General features: G+C 45.7%; 2 long non-coding RNA genes across 2 annotated transcripts in view; both read right to left on the minus strand.

Annotated features, from left to right (window-relative positions):
• The window catches only part of LOC310751965, a 48,121-nt gene that overhangs the window by 18,535 nt on the left and 7,021 nt on the right, over positions 1-22,565 (minus strand). The window lies entirely within an intron of this gene.
• LOC310751927 lies at positions 794-3,688 on the minus strand. The gene is made up of 2 exons (XR_014542683.1): positions 3,539-3,688; positions 794-1,245 (listed from the first exon to the last, which is right to left on the minus strand). It is a non-coding gene; the product is annotated as an uncharacterized lncRNA (long non-coding RNA).

Consider the following 22,565-nt stretch of genomic DNA (forward strand, 5'->3'; position numbering starts at 1 on the left):
TACCACTGTATTTTGAAGTTGATGAATTGTAAATTTTGGATGACATTCTACTACTAGTAATAATACATTTACTATATTCATTAGCCATGTGTTGCAGCTGTATTTGAGCAGATTATTCTGTATTGCAACACAGGGGTTTGTTTTCGTCACTATTGGTTCCCTATAGGACAAGGATAACCAATGTAGTGCTCTTCAGGTGTTGAGGACCACAACCCCCAACAGTGCCAACTGGCATGGCCAATAGTTAGGAACGATGAGAGATGTAGTCCAAGACATATGGAGGCCACCACATTGGTGACCCCTGGTATTAGTCCTGGTGCTGTAGGATCTATTTGGTGAGCTCCCACCTGCCAGTCTCAGGTTTATTGGGACCTTGATCCATCTCAGAGTCAGAAACTCAGTTCAGTTCCTTAGACAGAGCTAACGTTAGACAGTTATATCCTTTAGCTTGGTGGTCTGGTCACTGATGGATTCTGGAATCATGACAAATTCCATTAATCTACTCATCTCTGGAATAAACACTTTAACTGTTGTTACCCAGGGTAGAGTGTCATGAGAACATGAGAAGAGCCTGCTGTCCCATGTAGACCAATATTCTGATCTTGCACTGCCCAACTAGATACCTATGGCAACCCTGCAAGCAGGACCTGTGGCTCCATGCAACTGGTATTTAAAAACATTACTGCTTCCTACTGTCAATGAAGCCCATGGTTAAAGGGTAGGAATCAATGCACCATGAGTACATCTTGGGCATAAACAGAGAGGAGCAGAAAAACTCAACCACACAGATATCTTGGTTTGCAAGAAACTTTTAATGAGTTTTCAATAAAGAAGTCTGAACATTTACATTATTCACATTTAGCCAATTATGGTTTGCAAGAAGGAAAGGGATTATGCAACAAGTGATGATAATAATTGAATATTTCAACTATCCTTGAAGGCATCTACTTCAGCTTCTGGGGGAAGACTTTCTGTTGACTTTGTTGTCCACCACAACATCCGCCACCACTGCTGCCACCACAGCATCCACCACCTCTGCTGCCGCCGCAACATCCGCCACCGCTACTGCCACCACAACATCCACCGCTGCTCTGACTCTGCTGAGAGGAAACCACACTGCGGCTGCCACCACAACATCCCCCACCACTGCGGCTGCCACCGCAGCATCCACAGCCTCTACCACCACAACAGCAGCAGCTTCCTCTTTGTTGTTGTTGGCTCATCTTTTCTGTGGATTGGATAAGCCTTGGGGAAGAGAGAAAGAGAAAGAGATTGGCATCATTTTGGGGGCTGAAGTCTCAAAGACAGCAGAACCTTTGAAGTCAAAGGGATTTGGCGGCCCTCCAGATGTTGCTGGATTATAATTAACATGCTCTCTGACCATTTGCTGGGGTCACTTGGGCTGATGGGAACTGAATTCCAGGAATGACTGGAGGAAAAAGGTCTGCGAGGAATTCAGATTTATGTTATGCTATGGGATTTCCTACAAACAACACAAACATTTATAGGTATTCTCTGCCATCACCAACCTAAACCTCCCAGAGAAACCTATAAGTATATACTAAGTGATACCAGGACCTGAGCTGTAGCTCAGTGCATCTGCTTGACATGCCAAAGGTCCCCATTTCAATCTCTGGCATCTCCTGGTAGAACAGTGAGAGATGCTTGCACAAAACGCTGGAGAGCTACTGCCAATCAGTGTAGGCAACACTGAGCTATATTGTCCAATGGTCTGATTCCATGGAAGTAAGCATCTTGTATTGCTAGCTTCTTATGTTCTGATGTTTCTATGTTTTTATTCCTGCATTCAACAAGATGACCCTTGGTGTACTGTACCTTCCAACTCTACAATTCTATGATGTGCATATCCTAAAAATTCAAATATATTACACAAAGGTTCCTCCATATACAGTGGTACCTCTACTTATAGATGCAATCCATTCCCGGGTGCCGTTCGCACCCTGAAAAGTCCGTAAGTGGAGCGCTGCTTCTGTGTGTGCGTGTGATGTGATAGAGCGCTCTTGTGCATGCACGAAGCACACAGATTGCGCATGCGCATGCGCAAAGTGGCAAACTCGGAAGTAAACACTTCCAGGTTTGCCACATTCATAACCTGAAAAAATACAACATGAAGCAAACGCAACTTGAGGTATGACTGTATGTCTATGCAAATATATAATCTGATCAAAGCACTGAATAGCTCTATGTCCCTTATGAAGGACTATCTGTTGGCAGGACCTCACATGCTTTGCAAGTTGAAGGTTTCACATTTGAAGTCTCCAACTGAAAGGAGAGCCCAGTCTTTCCCCCAGCTTGGGGAAAAGTTTGGACTACAGCTCCCATCAATCCCATTAGTCAGCCTAGCCAATGATCAGGAATGGTGGGTGTTGCAGTTCAAAACATCGGTAGCCCACTGGTTTGTGGAAACTTGGGATAGACCATTGCGTGGCACCTTGGAGAGCCGCTACTAGTAGGCAAGATGGACCAATGGTCTGATCAGCTACAGCTACCTGGGCTGCTAGAAGAATTGTTCCGTGATGAAGCAAATGCATGCAATGGCCTGCTGGATCAGGCCAAGGACCCATCTGGTCCAGCATCCTGTTCTCATGGTGGCCAATCAGATTCAAGCAGGAAGACCACAGGCAGGGCATGGAGTTAAACCCTCACTCACTCACTGATTTGAACATAAGAAAAGTCCTACTATTCACATAGTGGCCATCCTGATGCTGATGGGAAGTTGCAGTCAAATGCTGAGTACAAGAGTGCTCTCCCCACCTGCGATTTGCAGCAAATGATATTCAGAAGTATACTGCCTCAAAGAGTGGAAGGAGAACATCGTTATTGTGGCTAGTAGGCACTGATAGCCTTTTTCTCGATGAGTTTATCTAATCCCCCTTTAAAGTCATCCAAGCTGGTGACCACCACGACTTCTTGTGCTATTATCCTGTATTTTTATTTTGTGAGATCTTCAGATGAAGGGCGGTATATAAATAATAATAATAAGGTAAAGGTAAAGGTAAAGGTAAAGGGACCCCTGACCATTAGGTCCAGTCGTGACCGACTCTGGGGTTGCGGCGCTCATCTCGCTTTATTGGCCGAGGGAGCCGGCATACAGCTTCCAGGTCATGTGGCCAGCATGATTAAGCTGCTTCTGGTGAACCAGAGCAGCGCAGGGAAACGCCGTTTACCTTCCCGCCGGAGCAGTACCTATTTATCTACTTGCACTTTGACGTGCTTTCAAACTGCTAGGTTGGCAGGAGCAGGGACAGAGCAACGGGAGCTCACCCCATCTCGGGGATTCAAACCGCCAACCTTCTGATCGGCAAGTCCTAGGCTCTGTGGTTTAACCCACAGCGCCACCCACGTCCCTAATAATAATAATAAATAATATCTAATTCCATAGTTTAACTATGCACTGTGTGAAGGACTTCCTTTAGCCACTGAAAAATCCACAGCATCTCCAGGGTTTTGAACTTCTAAGAACGCTTCTCCCTGCATCTGATAGACCCATTAATAGCTACAAGGTCCTCCTACTCACCTATTGATCACCGAATCAAGCGTTGGTCAAGTCAGGTGTTGCTGAGCGAATGAGAAGAGCTTGAGATAAAGGACCTTTTATAGCATCTCCCAATGCCCTCTTTCAGAAATGGTGATGAGTTCTGAGAAGGCCCATTGGCTCTCGCGGCATCCAATGCCTGGCCTTAATGACACAACGATTTGCATTAATTGTGCTGACTCACGAGAGATGGCTATCTCCAGTTACTGAATAACGTGTGGGTTTCTCTTGGTGAATTCTTCACGCCACTCTATAACAATGTAATTGACAGCTTAATGGGTGGTTTGTACATGTCCCGAAGCCTTTCACATCTGTTCCTCTGAAATCATAAATTCCAGCACTTTGGGATGGGATGCAAATGACAAATTACCCTTGCAATGTGGTAAGGGGAAAATATATTTGAGCTTTGGGGAAGATATATCTTCAGGGACCTAGGACAGAGCTTGGGATCAAGACTTCAATAAGAACATAAGCAGAGACTGACTTCGTCGTTCGTCGTTTAGTCGTTTAGTCGTGTCCGACTCTTCGTGACCCCATGGACCAGAGCACGCCAGGCACTTCTGTCTTCCACTGCCTCCCGCAGTTTAGTCAAACTCATGCTGGTAGCTTCGAGAACACTGTCCAACCATCTCGTCCTCTGTCGTCCCCTTCTGCTTGTGCCATCAATCTTTCCCAACATCAGGGTCTTTTCCAGGGAGTCTTCTCTTCTCATGAGGTGGCCAAAGTACTGGAGCCTCATCTTCACGATCTGTCCTTCCAGTGAGCCCTCAGGGCTGATTTCCTTAAGAATGGATAGATTTGATCTTCTTGCAGTCCACGGGACTCTCAAGAGTCTCCTCCAGCACCAGAATTCAAAAGCATCAATTCTTCGGCGATCAGCTTTCTTTATGGTCCAGCTCTCACTTCCATACATGACTACTGGGAAAACCATAGCTTTAACTATACGGACCTTTGTTGGCAAGGTGATGTCCTTAAATTTAAGATACCCTTATTCTCCTTAAATTCGTGAAATTCTCTTTTAAAGCTATTCAAGTTGGTGCCTATCACTGCCTCATGTGGGAATGAGTTCCATAGTTTAATGATAAGCTGCATTAAGAAGTACTTTCTTTTGTCTGTTGTGAATCTTCCAACATTCAGCTTCATAGTGCCCCCACCATCCCTGGAAAATTTGTTTATTTATTTGCTACGTTTATGTTGCACCCTACCTCCCAAAGGAGCCCAGGGCGGAAAACAACAAATGAATAAACAATATGAAATTCTTCAAAACAATTCCACAAAATGAAGACTGGGGACTCAGCTACACTGGTAAAGAAAAAGTGTTATATAGTCGTACCTTGGTTTTCAAACACCTTGGGAGTTGAATGTTTTGACTCCCGAACGATCGAAAACCGGAAGTGATTGTTCTGGTTTTCAAATGTTCTGTGGAACCTGAACATCCGACACTACTTCTGCGGCTTCCTATTGGCTGTAGAAGCTTCCTGCAGCCAATCGGAAGCTGTGCCTTTGTTCCCAAACATTTTGGAAGTCAAATGGACTTCCAGAACGGATTCCGTTCAGCTTCCAATGTACCACTGTATTTGCATTGTATATGCAACATAACACTGTGACACCAGATGGCGCTGTGGAGTCCCACGTTTCCCTATTGGATTTCCCTGTATAAGTTTATGACGTGTTTAACTGAAACACTTTGATGTGTCTAGATCCAAACTGGGAAACATTTCAAATTCAAAGCCTTTTTGGCAGAGGGTCCTCAGTATTTGCCGAAAAGAGAACAGAGTCAGTGCCTGTCGAATATTCTCAGGAAGGCATTCCAATCGGTCAGTGCCACCATACTGGAGGTCTGATTCCTACTTGTGCAAAACAGACCTCCTAATAAGATGGTGTCACAAGGTGTATGTCTGGACCCACAAACGTGTACAGACCCGACATGCACTACTGAAAGCAATGGAACTTTTCGCATGGAATCTGCATGCATTAAACATGTATGTACATACCTCTAAACCTTTTGCCTGAGAAAGAACTTGCGTGGCGAGTTCCCGCCTCCCCCCAATTGAAATAAAGACACGTGACACCATTGTATTAGGTTAATGGGCTAAAATTGGCCACAACTTTATTGGTTACAGCTAAGAGCAGTATTGGCTTAGGCATTGGTCCCATCAGACTATCTGGCTTCAGCCTGCTTGCATGAAGACCGGGAAGGGTTAACACCAGCAGGGGGAGCTCTGCTGATGCACATCAACTAGGTACTCCCCCAGGGTCACCGCTCGGGGGGCGTGCCTTAGGCCCTGACCTCCATAGGCTTCAGACAAGGCCACGCCCCCCAGAATCCTTTACCGGACTACCCTTCAGTATATGGGGGAGGTGATGGTGCTCCTCCCCCCAACACATCTGCATAACAATACCCCTACCAATGCCTAACGTCGCGTGGGGGCTGAAAACCAGCCTCCGCACACGTGTTGGGGGCATGAAGCCCGCAGCACCACCTCCTCCTGATGTCGGAAGTGGCTTTGTCACACCAGGAGATCTAAGAAGATTGGTTTATTACATGGAAAAGAGAGACACTTTGTGGGAGATGACTTAGACACCGAGGTCACGAAGATGCAGGCAGCAAATCAGCTTTCAGTACATACACCCTTTAATCCTAGAGAGTAAAAAAGAGACCCTAACTACCTGAAAGCTCAGAGAGTGGACATAGCAATGTGCTGCAGAACTCACACTCAAAGAAGGACAAGCAGAGTGTAATGTCCAGGATTTGAGCTCTGTGCCTTCTCAGCCAGCGGTGGAGGAAGCCTCTCGGACACCTGGGGCAAATTGCCCATAGGGGCTGGGAGAATTGCCCATAGGGACAGGATGTGTGGCACCCATAGGGACTGGGCATGCCGCGGGCCTCAGCCGCCCTACAGCTGGGGGGGGGGGAGGCAGTGGGTGGACAGCGTGGAGCCTGTGGGTGCCGGAGACGTGTGGCTCGGGCGTGCTGCAGGCCCCACAGTGAGTGCCGCCCCGCCATTTTGTCACCCCTCTCAGTGGGGACACCCAGGGAGGCTGCACCTAACGCACCCCCCTTGCTACGTCCCTGGATCCAGCAGCCTCTTCTTATGCAACAACAACAACAACAACAATTTATACCCCGCCCATCTGGCTGAGTTTCCCCAGCCACTCTGGGCGGCTCCCAATCAAGTGTTAAAAACAATACAGCATTAAATATTAAAAACTTCCCTAAACAGGGCTGCCTCCAGTTGTCTTTTAAAAAGAAGATAGCTGCTTATTTCCTTCACATCTGAAGGGAGGGCGTTCCACAGGGCGGGCGCCACTACCGAGAAGGCCCTCTGTCTGGTTCCCTGTAACCTCACTACTCGCAATGAGGGAACCACCAGAAGGCCCTCGGCGCTGGACCTCAGTGTCCGGGCTGAATGATGGGGGTGGAGATGCTCCTTCAGGTATACTGGACCGAGGCCGTTTAGGGCTTTAAAGGTCAGCACCATCACTTTGAATTGTGCTTGGAAACATACTGGGAGCCAAAGCAAATCATGTCCTTCACATCTATTGAGAAGAAAAGGGGCTTCCTTAGGGAAACTGTATAGGGCTTTATACATCTCCCACATGCCAGTCACTCGATGTCACAATGAAACCAGGTGATCAAAAAGAAAGCAAACCGAAATCCTTCATGGTAGCAACTTGAGCCAGGTCTTTAGAAGATCTTTTCCTTCTCTGACTTCAATGCAATACTTGCACTTGCAGCAATCCCCAAAGCCAGTCTCCACCTGTCCCACACCTGACATGGAGGTGTGGGGAGGTGAGTCTAGTGTGGCAACTGGGGATATGGCAATTGGAATCCATTTTTTAAATTGCATTTTTGAAACAGAGATAGAAAAGAAAAACACACATCCCACATCCCCTTCCCTCCACCCCCCAGTTGCACAACTTTCATATGAATCTCAACATACAACTATACTTCCCTTCCACCCTTTTCTTGTTTTTTTCTTTTTCTTTTAAATCACATACTCCAAATTTTTAATCTTCAAATTTCTTCCTCTGTTAAATTCTGTTAATATCTATGCTGCTGGATTTACTGAAGACCCGCTAGGTTATTTACTTGTTTATACTGGTTCTTAAAAATTTCAATAAACATTTTCCAATCCTCCTTATATTCTTTATCACCCTTTTCTCTTATCTGCTTCATTATACCTGTCAATTCAGCATATTAAGCATTTTAAACTGCCACTATTCCTTGGCGGGTACCGTACTCGTTCTCCACCTTTGTGCCAATAAGATTCTAGCCGCAATGGTGGCATATAATAATAAATTCTTTTGTTTTGGGGGGACTTCTGTTGTTACCCTTCCCAAAAGAAGTGCCAATTGGAATCCATTTGTTTGGCCTCCTAGTTCCATGAAAATGTATATTTTGGGCAATTAACATATGTTTTAAAGGTCAGAGGTGAACGGAACACGAAAGTAGAACCTGATATCGGTCGGTAAGAACAGGGGAGCTCTCTTGACGTGCTTAGGTAACTCTTGTGCTTAGGGCTGAGGCATAAAAGGTAAAGGTAAAGGTACGCCTGACCATTAGGTCCAGTTGTGGCCGATTCTGGGGTTGTGGCGCTCATCTCGCTTTATTGGCCGAGGGAGCTGGCATACAGCTTCTGGGTCATGTGGCCAGCATGACTAAGCCACTTCTGGCGAACCAGAGCAGCACACAGAAACGCCATTTACCTTCCCGCCAGAGCAGTACCTATTTATCTACTTGCACTTTGATGTGTTTTTGAACTGCTAGGTTGGCAGGAGCAGGGACTGAGCAACGGGAGCTCACCCCGTCGTGGTGATTCGAACCGCCAACCTTCTGATCAGCAAGTCCTAGGCTCTGTGGTTTAACCCAAAGCACCACCCATATTGGGCGTAAATTAGAGCATTTAAAGATAGTGTTTTGTCTGGAAGGGAGAAAGAGAGAAACATATTCACATGTTTGGTGATTGGGAGAGGCAGGAGACCTAAGGACGAAGCAAAATAATGCCAAATTCTATTTCAGCCTGATGATGGAAAATGTCAAGCGATGAAAAATACATTTTGGGGTTTAAGTAGAGCAGTGGGGAGGAGATGCAATGTTTCTTCCTCTGGCCCCCTCCTGGACCTATGTTTAATTAAATCAAACCAATGTTTAATTTAATACAAATAAGATAAACATTAGCCTCACCACTGAACAAATCCAGGTGGTGTGGGCCGATTCCTGAATTTCCTCACGGCAAGGCAAGCTGACTGGGTGCCCCTGGATTGGTGCCATGAGTCTGATGGAGTTCTGTGGGAATAGTCCTAGTTTCTATACACCATGAAAGGGGAAAAGGGAAGGGTCAAAAGCCAGGAATTGGGGTATGAACAGGGCCGGATTAAGGTTTGATGAGGCCCTAAGCTACTGAAGATCATGGGGCCCTTTATATGTCCAACAGAGTTCCGAAGAGGATTAAGTTTGAGAACCAAAGTACCACTGTATATAGAAATGAGCAAACCAGTGATATTTTAGGGAGCAGGCTAGCAGGTGGGGCCCCTTACTTACATCACAGGAGCCTACACAACACAAAACACTGTTGCTGTATGTAGGTTTTATTTGTTTTTTATCTTATATTTTGGAAATGTACATCCAGGTTTTCCCCCCTTTATTTTTTGGGGGCCCCCAAGAGAGTGGGGCCCTAAGCTATAGCTTGTTTAGATTATACATAAATCTGGCACTGGGTATGAGTATTGGAGGAAGGCGACATCTTTAGCTATGCTTCAAGCAGACCATCTATAGTAGTCATCAAGACGCAAGCAGGATTCAAGCAAAACAGCAACTCTCTCCACCTGTAGTTTTCAGCCACTGGTATTCAGAAACTTTATTTCCGAGGCAGAGCTAATAACCATGGATAGTCTAATCCTCCATGAATTTATCCAAACCTCTTTCTAAACCATCCAAGTCGGTGTTCAACACTGCTAGCTTTGGGAATGAGTTTATCTCTACACATTTTCTTTAATTTGTCCTGAATTTTCCAGTGTTCAGCTTCGTTGGATGTCTGTGAGTTCTAGTGTTTTGAGAGAGGGAGAAGAGCTTTTCCCTATCCACTTTCTTTATGCCGTGCATTTATTTTTTAAAATTTCTATTATTTCTTTTCTTTAAACAAAGAAGTCCCAAGCACTGCAACTTTTCTTCCTAGGAGACCCCAAGATCTCATTCCTTGTCAGTCCCTGCCACACATTACGTGTTAAAGAGAGGAGTACCCAATACAACCACTAGGTCCAGAGTTAAAGATTGCCTAACTGCATGTCAGGGACTGGGTAGAGGAGGAATGGCAAAGACTGCCTCTCGAGGAGACCGCCTCCCCAGCCTGACCCTTCCAGAGAAGAGGAAGACAATTTAGATTCACAACAGGGGTTTGACAGAGGTCACAGCTCAGAGGCAGATGAGGACAAAAGTTGGGAAGTACTGGGAGAGGAGGAGGAGGAGGAAGAAGAACCACCAGGAGGGCAACAACCGATGGACACAGTGTCTTTATAAAGCATTCCAGACCCCCCTCTCCCAGAACCTGGTGTGTCTCGAAAGTAGGAGAGCAAAGAGCTCAAAGACAGAGGGCACGTAGCAGAACTTGTAGAAGTGATGACTGAGGAAGTGAGAGAGATGAGGGATGGAGATACCCTCCATTATCCAAGAGGCTGGGTTCTATAGCCTCTGTAAATACTGAATAAAAATAGGATGGCAAGAAACATTCCCTTTTCTTTGTATGTTCCTGGGCAACCAGCTGGGAGTTGCTGGCACTGCACCCAAAGTCTGAATGCAGCTGGGTAAGAGCTCCCCCACCACTGTGGTCTACCTGTCCCCTTTTCTGCACATGTAGATTTATTTGGCATATCACAAGTTTTTCCACCCACTACTGTACAGTCATCAAATGAACAATGCTAGTTTGCCAATGAACCCTATATGTTTCTGCCTGGATTCTGGGCTGGGCTGGTGAAGGAGCCTCTAGGGCAAGGTAGTTCAGATTGCACCAGAGAGCAATCTGGGGAAAATAAAGAGACTTCTTTATGATGGAGGCTTTGGAGAGCATAAGCAGTATCAGGGATCTGAATGTAAAATCTATCAGAGGGATCCTTCTGGATCAGACCAAAGGTCAGTCTAGAATCTTGCTCTTACTGTGGCCGGTCAGATTACTCCAGGAGCCCATGGGCAGGACATGAAGGAAAGAGTCCTCCCTTACCTTTTACTCAGAAGGACATTGGAAGAGCTATTATGGATCAGGCCAATGACCCGTCTAGTCCAGCATCAAGTCCTCATTGCTGAACCAGTTGCTGATAGGAAGTCCAGAACAAGTTGCAGGTTTAACAGCACTTTCCCTGACTTGCAATCTCTAGGAAGTGTAATGCAGACATATGCTTACCCTGGAGGGAATATAAACATCAGGACTAGAAGCCATTGGTAGCCTTAAACTATAGGAATCTAGTTTATTTATTGTCAAGAGCCAGGCTGCCATCTTGTTAACACAGCATGCAAGTCGTAATTAGCTTGAAGATTTATTGCAATACGAACACTCGGCCTCAGATACCCATCCTCACGCCTGTGACTTATGAATCAGTTGACCCTTCTGGGGAGTGATTCCGGGTATGGCAGAATATCCAGAACCTATGCCCTTTCCGTTTCTGGCTTTGTTTTCTATCTAAGACCTTTCTCATACGTCTGCTCCTTGGATGAATTAACTTCCCTTCCAGTGTCGAACTGCTTTCCCTCCCGCCTTCTGACATTGCCTGTGTCATTTGAAAGAGTTGGTTGCTGTCTAGCACACTCTCTGCATTCCTGTCATTCTCACAGTGAGGGGGAGTTGATAAACTACCGTTTACAGCTGTCTGGGAAGAATGCGAGCCTTTCTCTTGTTTGCTGCTTTCTGACTGCTCCAGAGCACTTATACCTTGGTCAGAAGTGTTCATGACACCTATATCATAAAATTTATACACTACTGGATTGTAAAAAAGAAAACACCCTGAAAGCAGTTTACAAAAAAAAAGAAGAATAAAATTATCAGCGAGAAGAATTAATAACAATAATTTAAGACTTTTGAAGAGTTAAAATAACAACCAAAAGCCGATTAAAACTCTCACCAACCTTCTAAACATCTGGATAGACTTGTTTAAACTTTTTTAAACATTTGCTGAAGACTACAGGGACGGCACCTAGTGGCATAACATGGGGACTGGAAGGGGCATCTCCCCAGGTGCATTTTCTGGAGGGGGCACAACCAGGCCCCCACAACAGGCTCCCATCAGAGCCTGGTGCTGGGGCTGCTGAGGTAGCTTTCTTCCGTGCAGCTCCACTTCTGGGTCACATTTGGCCCAGGGGCAAAGCGGAGAGTTGGAGGCAGAGAGCTGCTGCCCCTCTCCTGGGCTGGGCTGGGCTACATGCAGCTCCAGCTCCAGCCCCTCCAGCTCCCAGTTCAAGCCTGATGGGGGAGGAGAGGCTGAGTATGAGAGAGAATGTGAAGTGAACCATAGATGGGTCCCTCTGCCCCCACCCCCCTTTGAGTCATGCCCCACCCCCTGCCCCCGGGTGGTGTTTTGACACATTCTGCCACTGTAGGCACCTGCCCGATTTCTTTCTTCTCTCTCTCTCTCTCTCTCTCTCTCTCTCTCTCTCTCTCTCTCTCTCTCGTGTGTGTGTGTTTACATGAATATAGGTGAAAGGTGGACTTGGCAATAAAATCACACCCAGATCTTCTGCGAGTGGATGCATCCACAGCATCAAAACACCTCCCACAAGCTATGTGCAAAGAAGATTCCTCCAGGAGGCCATGGGCAGGGCATGAAGGAAAAAGAATTCTCACCTTCACTTATAAGAACATAAGAAGAGCTATTACAGATCAGGCCAATGGCCCACCCAGTCCAGCATCTTCAGCTAGCGAATGAGTTCATTGGCTCAAAACACATCCCAAAAGCTAGGACAAAGGAGTTGAGTCTTGTGGCAGCTTCAAGACAAAACCACCTACTGCTTCCTCCTCTTGTTCCAACCCATCCTGAACTCCACCCTCCAGCTCTGAAGCTCCCCCTGCTTCTGACTCTGGCCTCCTGACCAGCACAGTTCCCCACAAAATACAGGACTCCTCTCCTGGGTCATATTCCATCTCCCCTTCCATGGTGCACACTTCTCAGAGTCCTGCCAGTCCCTGACACTATGTCAAAGCCTTGGTCCATCAGCCTCAGTTTTGTCTATACTATGGCAGTGGATCTCCAGTGGTTCAGAGAGCATCTCCCTGATCCACTTGGAGGTGCCAGAAGGTGCCAGAGAGTGAACCAGCAACCTTCATCATGTAATACGGGTGCTCTAGCACTGAACTACATTCCTTCTCCTTGGTTGACATTCAACAGGCTTGTCACCATATCATGTTCTTGTGACTACTGGATGTGTCTTATGGCTGGAAGCTTACATTGCATAACCAATGGTTGCTCAAGTTGGGTGCTTCACCAAGGGATCTGCTGCTGAATTGACACCTAAACCATCAGGACTTTTATAAGTAATGTTTGAAGTTGATAGTATCCTGCAGAGAAGTGTGTGGGCATGATAATTGCTTAGGATGTGACTACTCTGCTCGTAATTGGCAGGAGGTGGTGGATTTGAGATAGGAAAATAATCTGGGTGGAATATACAGGTCACCCATGGGATAGCTTCATTCATACGCTGCATTCAGTAGGTCTTCCTCCCTTCCTTAGTGAATCGAACCCATCAAGTGCTTTGATTTGTTTCAGCTCATTTTCCATGGTAATCTACAAGAAAGTGGTGGAAATCATCTAGGAAACTGGGCTAGGAGAAATCACTGCATTCCCCTAACCAATTCTCAAATTCCCCATCATATGGAATCAGAACAATCGAAGAGTTGAGCTGGATCAGACCAATGCCCCGCCTAGTCCAGTATCACATTCTGACCCCCATCTGCAAAAGAGAGACAATTCCCCTTTTTCAGAATTCCCTCAAGGAAGGCCACCAGGTGGAGATGGGTGAAGCAGCTAAATCCCTTCTATTTCATTCTTGCCGGTATTCAATTATTTGTCCATCACATGCTGTTTTGTGCAAAATGTTATGGTGGCCCTCCAGAGGTTCTTCAACTACCTTTCCCATCAGCCCCCTCCCAGTATGGGAAACAGTCAGAAATGATGAGATTTGTAGTCCATCAATATTTTGAAGGTTCCAAATTTTCTGCCTGTGTCCTAGAAACATGTCCCAACCAATTGGGGATCACATATTAAATGCACACAGATGGGCGTGAAGGAATTGGGAGCCCATGGCCATCCAGATGTTGTTAAACTCCAACTGCAATAGTCCCAGCACAGATGCTCAATGGTCAAGTATGATGGGTACTGTAGTCCAGTAACATCTGGAGGTCATTTGTGCCCTACATCTGCTTAAAATGTGCTGTGACCTGGTGGTTTTGCCTACCTCATAGCAATAATGACAACTGGTTGGATATTGGGGCAATCCTCTGTTTTGTTCTGGTCCTGCAACTGATCTCCTTCACTGATTTTACTTGACTCTGTTATTATGGCCATCGCGTAAGCTGCCACAGGGCTGGTGGTGAAATATAAATACAAACAAGTCAACAACGGATAAGGAAACATCATTCAAAGGGTGAGTCATCTGCCTGCCAGAACAAGTGCATATTTCAAGGAAAAATTAAAATGCTGATGACTTTGCATTAGGATTAAAAATAAATAAATCACAAACTGATGTGGAAGCTTAACAACAGAAATATATGAAAGGAAGAGAAATTGAAACTGAGATTTGCCCAGCCCTAGTGAGCACAGATTTAAACCCTGGCATCTTCTCCCCACAAATAATCCTAAGAATAATTTGTTCAGGGTGCTGGGAGTTGTAGTTCTGTGAAGGGGAAGGTACACTTCCAGTGATTATTTGGTGGAAGCCGTGTATTTTAAGTGTGCTTTAAATGTACGGTGTGTAGACAGAAACTTTGGCCAACTAGTTGCCTATGGGGAAATCACAAGCAGGACACGGAATCATAGAGTTGTAGAATTGGAAGGAATATCAAGGGCTTTCTAGTTCAACCCCTTGCAATGCAGGGCATGTGTTAAATGAGATGGAATCGTGTTTCATTTGAGTTTGCAAAATCGAACCACAATTGAAATTGACCAACTTATACGCCGCCATTGATAACACATGGAACTCAGCTATTATTAGGCATGCATTTTATTGTTGTAAAGACACGAGAAATTAAGATACATCATTTATCAGAGTGCACCCAGCTCTTGAATGCGACATGATGAAATAGAAAGGATTTGAGATATGCTTGAATGGCTTGGTTCCATTTTGTTTTCATTATGCCTGATGGTAATGATGGACCAGGCTTGCTATTTCTCTTTGGACCAAGCGCAGCTCCGATCCCAGTGCTGTTCATCTGGTGGTGGGTTGGAAGCTCTTTCAGCCTTGGGTGGGGGCTCTCTTTGCTGCTGCAGGGCTGGTCCGTGTTTTTGAGGCTGTTCCTTGGCTACTGCTGGTGGGTCCATGTTGCAGTCCTTTTTCTGAGTAGACATCTTTGGGCAGATGAAGGTGACCTGAAAAGAAAGCCAGATCCTGAGAAAATGAGGATGCAATGGGGAAAAGGCTCATCAGTGGTCCTATTTTGCTCAATTCCCAGAATCTCTAGGTAGCACTGGGAATGTATCTTTCCTGAAACACCGAAGAGCTCTTAAAAGTCAGTGGACAATACTGAGCTATAAGATTTGTTCATGTTATGCTAATAGTTCTTTAAAAAAGTATTTGTTTCACCTGCTCGTGGTCTGAAGTGGTGGTGCTCAGTCTGTCGCCTCAAGGCTCTGCCCATCTCATTCTGCTGCATTAAATAACAAGAACCACAGCAACAACAGACAACAACTATAGCTTGGGAGGTGAGAGAAAGAGGAACAATAACATGCAAAGAGAAGGAGAATGGAAGGCTCTGCATGCAGAAGGCCCCAGATTGTATCGCTGGAACCTCCAGGTAGGGCTTGAAATGACTCCCCGTGTGAAATCTTGGAGAGCCTCTGCCAGAGCTAGATTAGCCAATAGTCAAAGTCAGTGTTAGACAGCTTCCCATGTTCCCATAAGGACAGAAGAAGATCCCATCTAGTCCAGCACCCTGTCCTCACTGTTGCCATTCAGATGCCTGTGTGAAACCTGCAAGCAGGACCCAAGCACAACAGCAACCCTCCCACCTGTTTGTTGTTGTCTAGTCATTTAGTCGTGTCCGCCTCTTCGTGACCCCTTGGACCAGAGCACGCCAGGCCCTCCTGTCTTCCACTGCCCCCCACAGTTTGGTCAAACTCATGCTGGTAGCTTTGAGAACACTGTCCCACCATCTCGTCCTCTGTCGTCCCCTTCTCCTTGCGCCCTCCATCTTTCCCAACATCAGGGTCTTTTCCAGGGAGTCTTCTCTTCTCATGAGGTGGCCAAAGTATTGGAGCCTCAGCTTCAGGATCTGTCCTTCCAGTGAGTACTCAGGGCTGATTTCCTTCCGAATGGAGAGGTTTGATCTTCGTGGACAAAGACAAAGACCCTTCCACCTAGGATTTCCATTAACTATCCACTTATCCAGTCTTATCTTCCATGAATTTCTTTGATCCTCTTCATCCTAAATCTTTTAAAAAATAATCTCAGCAGGTGCCTTTACATATACCTGAAATACAGAGCTGAAAAGGAGGAATCAGAACATTCGTGAAAGAGTGGAGGTGAAACACGAGTCCCAAGGAAAAAGGGGAAGCAGCTCCTACAAAATGTCCCCATGGAATTGAACATTAAACCTAGTATAAGTCCATCTACCTCACCCTCCAATAAGATCATGCTCACCCTCTTCCAAACTCAGGATGGGATGAGCGACCAAATCTCGAGCAGAATAATCAGGAAACTCAAACATAAAGAGGCTATGTTTTATAGGATTTGCAGGGAAACTCCCACTAGGGATAGTCTGAACTAAATTTGCAATCATGTGGAACCAGATTTTTAAAACCATCTCTTCCATTATTTTAAATTTAGTCAACATTCCTCTTACTTTCTTTTTTTAAGGTATGTTCTTCTCTTTCACTGAAAGACTGAAAAAAGGGCCCTACCTAGACTGGAGTTGTGTACTTTTTAAAAATAGGTTCATTTTCTGCCCCCCCCCCCTTTCATCTTTACGCCAACTCAATCTGTTCTCCCTGGGGTATTAATGATATTAATGACATTGTTTAACCTGGAGGTAGGCTGTATGAATTGTGTATTGATTTGTAATGATTTGTTGGGTCTCTGGACTGTAATAAAGATTGATTGACATTCATTAAGGACAGTTACATGCCCCCTCTATTGATGGGATCCATCTGTCCTGAGAGAGAATTTAGTGCACCTCTGAGGGTGAAGTCGAACCACGGGAAAATCACAGCGCCTGTTGTGGCTGCAGAGACCACTGATTCACAACTGCTGCCTCCCATGTGGTTTTTGCTGCTGTGGCAGCACTAAAGAGTCATCTCTGGGGCGCATGCCTGGGCCATATGCATGGAGTTCCTGGGCTGCCCAGATGATAAGAACCCCCTCTCTGCCTTGCTGATGTGCTCCAAAGGGGAAAAAAGAGAAATACATGTGGCTCCTGTTTGGCTGCAGGAGTTGCTGGAAAAAGGCAAGGAAGACACTGTCTAACCTTCTTAAGGACTCCATTCTGTATTTGTGTAGGTTTTCTTCTCCTGGTGATAACCCGTAAGGTAGCAGGAATGGCTTTTTCCTCAGGGTTTACTCCCAAAGCCTTTCTCACAAATGAGCATAACCGTAAGGCAGCAGAGTAATATAAAACTGGTAAATGGTAAATAAACTGGTAAATGGCAAATGATTACCATTGGACAACAGCCCCAAAGACTCAATGCCCATTCAGTGCATTGAACACTGTGATAGATGTACCAATGGTCTGACTCTGTAGCAAACATCCTCCTGCATAAACCAGCTTTTTATTCAAGAACACCAGAACTGAAATCTTATTTGATTTTTAGGCAAAGGACCATAGCTTTCTGGCAGAGCAGTCATATAAAGGTGGCTCAGTGGCAGAGCATCAACTCTGCATGCACAGGTAAAATCTGCAGCATCTGTCTGAAAAAATGCAGAATGATTGCCGTAAGAGAATTCCTTATGTTCTATATTGGGACCAAGGCCCAGTGACAGAGCATCTTCCTTTCCTGCCAAAGGTTCTAGGTTCAAACAACAACTCATCCTGACAGAAGGCACCCACAGTCACAGGTGAATAACATACTCGAGTGTAACGGAAGATAGGAATCTGATGTAGGGATGAGTCAAAACTCATTAATGCAAGATGGTGGGGAGTTAAGGAAATCTGAGGTCAAGGGTGCGTCAAAAGCTCTTTCAGAATGCCACTGGTTTCTGAAATGGAATGTCTAGAGATGGTATAAAAAGCTCTTTTGTTCCAAGGGATCCTCATTCGCTCGACGACACTTGACTTGACAACAACGTATTCTCAGTGATTGACAGGGTAAGTGTGAGGACCTCATTTTTTTTCTGTACTGTCAATGGATCTGTCATTCTTCAAGGGAGCCTTCTGCCAAATCTAATTGAGTAGGACCAATGGCTTTGCAGATTTGCAACCAGAGAGGTCAATGACTGCTAGTTACGATGGCTATGTTCTACCTCCACTGGTGGAGGCTGTATGCCCCTGAATACCAGTTACTGGGAAGCGCAAGTGGGGAGAGGTGCCGTTGCACTTGGGCCCAGATTTCAGGCTTCCCATTGAGGCATCTGGTTGGCCACTATGAGAACAGGATGCTGGACAAGATGGGCCACCTTTGGCACAATGCAGCAGGCTCTCCTGGCATTCTTATAGGATCAGGCAAATTCACGGAGAATGAGGGTATTAATGGCTATGATGGCTATGTCTGGAGCATTGCACCTCTGAGCATCAGTTACTGGAAATTACAAGTGAACAGACTGCTGCTGTGCTCAGGAGAAGCTTATTGAGGCATCTGGTTGGCCACTAGGAGAACAGGATATTGGCCCAGATGGGTCTTTGTCAGAATCCAGTAGGCTCTTCTTTCTTGTCTTGTTTTCATGAAAATATTTTACCAAACCAAATTCAAGATGCTTGTGATAACTTAGAAACTCATTAACAACTTGGGACTTAGATACTTGGGCTCCCAACTTTCATAATCCACAGCCAGCCGGACCAAAGGTAAAGGGAGATGGGCATTGTATTCCATCCTGCTGTAAACAATAGTGATGGGATGAGCCTGATGAAACTCTTCCTTTAGCAAGGAAGGGGAACAGGCCCTGAAGACCCATCTCTCCCCTTTCTAGAACCTGATGGAATTCCTAGTGATGTGCTGAACCTCTGAATGGCCTTTATCCTGATTAGATTGTTGAGTTCATCTAGCTCTGTACTGCCTATTCCAACTTGCAACAGCTCTCCAGGGTTTCAGATTGGATCTTCTCCCAACCCTTCCTGGAGGATCCAGGGATTGAACCTGGGACCTTCTGCATGCAAAGCCAATGCTCTACCTCTGAGCCACAGTCCTCCTCCATAGAAAGGAATGAACAAAGTTGCCTTGTATGGAGTCAGACCATTGGCTACAGATTGCTCGATGTTGTCTACATTGACTGGTAGCGGCTCTGCAGACCCAGCCCTCTCTGATTGAACCTGTGGCCTGCTTCTGCATGCAAAGCAATTGTGCTACCCATTCCTCCTCTTAGTCAAACTCTTGGTCCATCTCACCTAGCTGTTCCTCCTTTGACCAGTTGTGGTTGTCTAGGAGTCTGTGTCAGTGGCAAATCTATGACGGAGATACTAATTACTGAACTGAGCGAGGCTTTGGTATACAAAACATGTATTTTACTGTACTGGGATTCTTCGTTTGACATAGCATTTTGCGAGACCTTAAATACTGTCTATAAATGCTGCAAAATCAGGATTTAGGTGGAAATTTCTTTTTGTGCCTGGTTAGATTGGCTGGACAGGAGCAGGGACAAGGAGCCAATCTTGAATTCTGAAAACACAATTGAAAACTGTCAAATGTCCTAAAAGCAATGTTAACTTGGGAACAAAGCATCTCAATTCAGAGGCATCTGTGTTGTAGGGAAAGATCTCTCCCTCTAAACCCGAAGGTGCAAGGATAGATATTGTATGAACACGGATTGCGAATGTTGCTGATGTTGCATGTCCACCACTGGTGGGAAATAATTTCCTTGGGAAATATTTTAGTATATTTAAAGAACTTGTCTCAACCAATCAGGGATCATATATGAAACACACATACAAAGGTGTAAAATAAAGAAGGGGGGCTGTGTAGCCCTCCAGATGTTGTTGGTCCCTGATTCCCATCACTCCTAGCCAGCATGACTGATAGGCAAAGAATGATGGGGGCTGGAGTCCAAAAACAACTGGAGGGCCTCAGGTTTCCTATTGATGATCAACAGGGTTGCCAAACCTCCAGGTCTAACCTAAAGTCTCCAGGTTTTCTTTGACTGCCTTCAAATGCCTGGTGGAGGCTTGAATCTCCAGGTGTGGAAGAATGCCAATAATAATAATAATAGTGGAAGTAGAAGTAATAATTCATTCAGAAGATTTGCAAGCTTCATCTCAACAGGAGCTGGCTGCAAATGACAGCCCAGATACTTGGGGAGGGTCTGCCCTGCTTGCTTTTCTCTCTCAATTGACCTCAGTCTCCAGGACCCACACCATAACCTCACAAGGAACCACCCCAGGGTCTCAGGTTTGGGCTCTAAAATATCAGGGTTTGGGATGTTCCTCACAAGGCAACCCTACTGGTCTAGGAAATGATGTCTATCAAAGGTAGGGAACCTCTGGACTCCGAGATGTTATTGGACTCTTATGTCTAGCATCAGCAACCAGCATGGCAAATGGAAGAAGGAAAATTGTGAGTTCTAGTCCAACAATATCTGGAGGGATCACATACCTGCTTTACAGAATACCCCAAAAACTGCCCCCTTGGAGAAACCAGATAAAAAAATGACCTCTCTCTCTCTCTCTCTCTCTCTCTCTCTCTCTCCAGAAGTTATCAAAGCCATAGCAAAGATGAGCCAACAACGACTACAACAGGGAGGAGGCGGCTGTTGCTGTGGTGGCAACCGTGGAGGCGGTTGCTGTTGTGGTGGCCGTGGAAGAGGAGGAGGAGGAGGAGGAGGAGGAGGAGGAGGAGGAGGAGGCTGTGGCTGCTGTGGTGGCCGTGGAGGCGGTTGCTGTTGTTGTGGGGGCAGAGGTGGTGGTGGATCATCTCAGCAAAGCCAGAGGAGTGGAGGATGCTGCCGTAGTGGTGGTAGTGGTGGTGGTGGAGGTGGTGGAGGATGTTGTGGTGGCCGTGGAGGTGGATCTTCTCAAGGTGGAAGCAGCAGTGGTGGAGGATGCCGCGGTGGTGGAAGCAGCGGTGGAAGCAGCAGCGGTGGAAGCAGCGGCGGATGTTGCGGTAGTGGTGGTGGTGGTGGAAGTTCTCAGCAGAAGATGAAGTAGATGCCTCCAAAAAGACCTGAAATCCCGCACGGCAATGACCACCACCTCTTGAAGATATCTTCTTGCAAAGCAAACGGTTGCTGTCTTTTCCAGATGGATGAGCCAGACTTTCCTCTGGCATGGGAGACATCAGTCTTTCATTTTCCTGCTATGGCTACCTCTTTAAAGGCATTAAAAACTTCTTTCCTGCAAGCCTTTCAGTGTCATGGTGTTCTTTTCCTATCTTCACTTCTCCATACACACATAATGTTCCTACTCTTCACCCACATTGTCCTCTCTGCTCCCAAGCTCTGCAAGTAGTCCTTACACAAAACGTATGGGAGATGCTGGGGATTGAACCTGAGACCTTCTTCATAAAGAAGGTTCCCTGCCACTGATTTAGAAGTCCTCCCAAAATAGGAAGCTGCCTAGATAATCTTGCCCAGTATAGTCTATTGTGACTAACTGCATCTCTAGGGCCTCAAAATGAGGAAGATATTTCCCATCCTTTCCCACGTGATCTCTTTTCAATGGGAGATGCTGTTGGCTAAACTTGGGATCCTTCTTCCATTATTGAGCTAGAATGATGGACCTACGGTCTCAGTATAAAGGAGCTTCCTATATTCTTCTTCCATGGTGGAATATGCAGGTGGCTTTTAAGAAAACTTGATCTAAATTTGATCTCTTCAGTGAACCGTTCACTGTGTACCTATCATATTACATCTGTTCTTATTTCAGGCAAAGACAGAAGTGTTATTTTGAATCTCCTCCCAGCTTCCACCTTTTCCAAAAACACCCAGATGAGTCATCTTGTCTAGTTCCTTGCCAATCAGACTCAACCTGATTACCACCTGAGAAGAGATGTTAGTTAGAAAGGCTGATTAGGAAAATATATAGATGAATGTCTAGTGCTCTCCTTTGGGTTGTAGATCATAGAAGCCAATTCCTAGGGGCCGTAGTGCCTTCTCCCTTCCTTGGTGCCCCAGTGGATTCTCCCTCCAATAAAATATATGAGGGGGTTGGGCTTCCAAAAAATGATGGACATTGCCATTCAAATGGTGTGTGTGCACCGTGTCTATTTCAGGATAATTACGTTAAGACTTGGAAGGAGATAAAAAAAGAATTTGGAGATTTGGAACACATTAAACATCTCCTTTTGGGGAAGAATTTCCACGATAAAGATGAACGTATTTCCAAGAATGATCTTTTCGTTCCAATCAATTCCAGTGATCATGTGTGCAAGGTGTTTCAGAGATTGGCAGAGGGATATCTCAATATTTATTTGGCTGGGGGAGGACCCAGGATTAAGCACCAACTATTAAGTGACGTTAAAGAGAGGGTCCCCGCCCCATTGCCAGACCTGAAATTGTATCATGAGGCGGCTTGTCTCTCCTGGGTCTGGGAATGGTTGACACTACAAAACACTTGCTGGAACCGGAAGGATTCGATAATGGCATGCTTACCTAGGTTATGAAAAGGTTAAAGTCCACAAAGGCTTTTTGAATCACCTGTTTAGAAAATTGCTATATATTCTGTGGGCTAAGTAT

Source organism: Podarcis filfolensis, assembly GCF_964270895.1.
Source record: "Podarcis filfolensis genome assembly, chromosome: 16".
NCBI lineage: Eukaryota > Metazoa > Chordata > Lepidosauria > Squamata > Lacertidae > Podarcis > Podarcis filfolensis.